The sequence below is a fragment of the Tursiops truncatus genome, chromosome 16, assembly GCF_011762595.2.
Source record: "Tursiops truncatus isolate mTurTru1 chromosome 16, mTurTru1.mat.Y, whole genome shotgun sequence".
In the NCBI taxonomy this organism is placed as follows: domain Eukaryota; kingdom Metazoa; phylum Chordata; class Mammalia; order Artiodactyla; family Delphinidae; genus Tursiops; species Tursiops truncatus.
Window position 1 is genome coordinate 67284650 of NC_047049.1, and position 4439 is coordinate 67289088.

Here is a 4439-nt window from a genome sequence, read left to right on the forward strand (position 1 = left end):
AACTTGGGTTTGAAATAATCACTCGGGAAAATGAGATTATCAATGACATTTTACATATCTTAAAACAGTAATAATACTCATTATACAGTTAATTTTATTGATTGATTGTCACAATCGTTTTTCAATATCAGGATCTCCCTTCAAGAGGTTTGTGAATTTATTTGCCTTGTAGAAAACATGCTTGTCAAGAATAATTTTTTAATTACTTTATGTTTTTATATAAAAAGGGGGGAGGATTCTTTGAAAAATACAGAACCCAGTTAACAGTGGTTACTCTAGAGGGTGAAATTAAAAGATATTCTCACTTTTCATTTTGTACACTTTAGCTTTGTTTGAATTTGTTCTTATAACAATTATTTGGTTTATTTTTTAAATATTTGTTTATTTATTTATTTATTTGGCTGCATCGGGTCTTAGTTGCGGCATGTGGGATCTAGTTCCCGGACAAGGAACTGAACCCAGACCCGCTGCACTGGGAGCACGGTCCCGAGCACTGGGCCACCAGGGAAGTCCCTGGGTTTTGTTTTGTTTTTTAATAATTTGAAAGAAAAACAGAGATTTCTAACCTGAAAGAAAAAGATGAACACTTTTTCAGTGTCTGGTCCCCTAATTCAAGTTTAAATGTCTTTATGGTTTTATGACTCAGAGTGGAAGCTTTCTCCTTCCCATGTCTTTTTTTTTTTTTTCTTTTGGCCACACCATGCGGCTTGTAGGATTTTAGTTTCCCGACCAGGGATGGAACTGGGCCCTCAGCAATGAGAGCACACGGTCCCAACCACTGGACTGCCAGGGAATCCCCCTCTCTTCCACATCTTAAGATGGCCTAAGAGATGGAGAATCTCTCTCCATTAGAAATTATATTTATCTTTGACAGAGACTCAACCGTTCTCTCACGTTTTTTTAAAAAAAAAAGAAGAAGAAGAAGAAGGCGGCATTCCCTGGCTGATACCGTGGTTCCATGACGTCTTCAGTCTTGGCCCACTATTTTTTTCTCCACCATCCTCAGCACATGTATTCTAACCTCAAGGTCCTACCACATTTACAGTGTGGCAAAAGGAGCTTGCAGACCGAGTTAGCCGCCTTTTGAAGGTACTTTCCATGAAGCCCCCACTCAGCAACTTCCCCTATACCCATTGGGAGAATTAGTCACATGTCCACCCCTAACCTAACTGCAGAGGATGCTGAGTACTGCAGTTTTCAGCTGGTGCATTGCTACCCTGATCAAAGAGAAGGTTCTGTTTATTAAGGATGAAAAGGAGACTAGCATTGAGTAGGCCACTAACTGTTTCCATAGTTACCTGAACCTTGAGATGAAAACATTTTGAGGAAATTTTTTTAATAAATTATTTATCTTACCCTATAACTGACTTGGCATTTCTCAGATTTCCCATCCATGCTCTGGGTTGTACAGCTTTAGTGCCCCCATGATCCTTCCAGGCTGTAAACATACCAGAAGGTCGCAGTACATCAAGCCCTACCTCCAACAGTTTCTCTCACCTCGCCAGCTCCCTCCTCCCACTCACAAGCAGGAGAGCTGCCCTCTGGCTCAGGCGCACCTTGGCTAAGCTTCCTGGCTCTTACCCTGCTCCTGCTTTGCCATCTGGTTTCCCTCCTTCTTTTCCCAACTCCCAGGTATGTCTTTTTAAAATTATCTCCATTGAGTGATTGCAAATTCATATGAATGCTGACTGCAGCTTATATAAAATGTGAACTGAAAGTCTTACAGTTTTAGGACAAATTTATGGAAATAAATCCACATATGCAAATGTTTCATAAGAGGAATATTACTGTAAATGCAAGACAAGGATTCAAACAGATGGAGACAAAATATAGAAAGGAATAGAAAGGCAGAGAAAGAAAAAGAAACAGAGAGTCTGTCCCTTCCTTTAAGTATTGCTGAAAATTCCTTATCTGCCACGTACAATCTAGATAGATTAGGGGAGAAAAAGTAGAAGCAAGATGCTCTTGAGGATATTTTTCTTCCTGTTAGAATGTTGGTTTCTTAAGAAGAGCAACTATGCCACCCATATATTTCATCAAGGACCTTGAATTCTGATAGAAATTTGGTTAAGTCCTAAGTGATGGTCCTTAAATAATATATTATGTTGAAACACTGACATGGGAACTGGACAACATACTCAGTAGCAAAAACAAAGCCAACCCTTTCCTCTAGGCTAGTTACAGAATAGAGAAGAGGAATTTACAGGAGAAAACAAAACAGAACTGAATAGAGTCAGAAATAGACCCTCATAAATATAGTCAACTCATCTTTGACTAAGGAGCAAAGATAATACAATGGAGCAAAGATAGTCTTTTCAACAAATGGTGCTGGACATCCACATACCAAAAAAAAAAAAAAGTATCTAGATACAGACCTTACACCCTTCACAAAAATTAACTCAAAATGGATCACAGTCCTACATGTAAAATGCAAACTATAAAACTCCTAGAAGGTAACACAGGGGAAAGGCCAGAAAAACTTGGGTATGGCAATGACATTTTAGATACAACACCAAAGGCATGGTCCATGAAAGAAATAATTGATAAGCTTGACTTCATTAAAATTAAAACTTCTGCTTTGTGAAAGACACTGTCAAGAGAATGAGAAGACAAGCCACAGACTGGGAGAAAATATTTGCAAAAGATAAGTCCGATAAAGGATTGCTATCCAAAATATACAAAGACTCTTAAAAAACAATAATAAGAAAACAACCCAATTAAAAAAATGGGCCAAAGACTTTAATAGACACCTCACCAAAGATGATATACAGATGGCAAATAAGCACATGTACAGATTCTCCACACCTTATGTCATCAGGGAAATGCAAATTAGAACAACAATGAGAAACCACTACACACCTATTAAAATGGCCAAAAGTCACAACACTGACATTAGCAAACGCTAATGAGGATGTGGAGCAGTAGGAACTCTCATTCACTGCTACTGAGAATGCAAAATGGTGCGGCCGTTTTGTAAGACAGTTTGGCAGTTTCTTACAAAACTAAACGTACTTTTACCATAAAATCCAGCCATTGCACTCCTTGGTATTTACCCAAAAAAAGGTGAAAACTTATGTTCACACAAAAACCTGCACACAGGGGCTTCCCTGGTGGCGCAGTGGTTGAGAGTCCCCCTGCCGATGCAGGGGACGCGGGTTTGTGCCCCCGTCCGGGAAGATCCCACATGCCGCGGAGCGGCTGGGCCCGTGAGCCATGGCCGCTGAGCCTGCGCGTCCGGAGCCTGTACTCAGCAACGGGAGAGGCCACAGCAGTGAGAGGCCCACGTACCCCAAAAAAAAAAAAAAAAAAAAAAAAAGACAATTCATTCAAGTACATGGGACAAATCCTGGAGAGTAAGTGCTTAATAAGGGCTAGCTATTGCTATTACAGGCTTTCTTCTCTATCTCTAATGACTGCAATTCCCAGTGCCACCCATATTAGTCAGATTAGGACAAGTGATTCTTCAGGGACAAATTAATCCAAAATCTCACTGGTTTAAACATGTAAAAATTATTTTACACTCAAGCAAAAACCAATGTAGGTCCTGGCAACTCTCTGGGGCAGCTGTCCCCATGTGGTGACTCAACAAATCAAGTGCTAACATTAGGTTCTCTGCCATCCAGCTGCCAGGCACCCACCCATACCCCAACCCTCTGTCCCAAGACTAGCCTCTCGGCCTCATACTGGTACCAAATGTGAGAGCCTGTGCTTAAGGAAGAAATCAGGCCTCACAGGAGACATTCAAGCAAAGTTTAGCTGCTTTTCCAGAAAGGAAAGGAAACTCATGCATCAGAAAAAGTGACTGATAAACATACCAAAAGAATATGGCTGCACAAATACCAGAATCTGATCAGTTAAAATAGTTCAATGAACTTCTTGGAACCTGCTATAAACATGCTTTTTGGATTATGTTAAAGACTTCACAGGAAGAGAAGTAATACTTGTTGAGATAACCTGCTCAGAACATTGCTTACAGAAATATTTTTAAATGATGCAAAGAATATCCATTAAATTTCAGGAATATCATATTCAGCAGAATGAAGCCCTGACAGCAAAAGCATGACTCTTAACTAACCACAATAGAGAAGTCCTGATGGATGGACTTTCAGCAAAGGACTGCCAACAGCTATTGCACTGGAAATGAGGATTCATCTGATAGAATCCCTTGAAAGCAGTAGCCACCAGGTTAAACTCTTTGTCATGACTGTTTGGCAAATGGAAACTAGTGAGAAACAAAGTTGCAATTTACCAGGAATAATCAAAACAGAAGGTCTTACTGTTTAGTTAAAATAATAAGGTGCAACATTTGTTATGGTTTTAAGATTGAGCAGCTTGGCCACTTGATTAGAAAAATAAACCATTATTTCTTCAACTGTGACTATTAATTTTAAAGTAAAATACGTGTTCAATCATGTATAAGAAAAATGTTTTATTACTAA

The 4439-nt window shown here is 39.4% G+C and overlaps 1 pseudogene; it reads left to right on the forward strand.

Moving 5' to 3' along the window:
- Positions 1-3824: 3824 nt before the first annotated feature.
- LOC109550116 (mitochondrial import inner membrane translocase subunit Tim9 pseudogene) lies at positions 3825-4144 on the forward strand (annotated as a pseudogene).
- Positions 4145-4439: the final 295 nt, after the last annotated feature.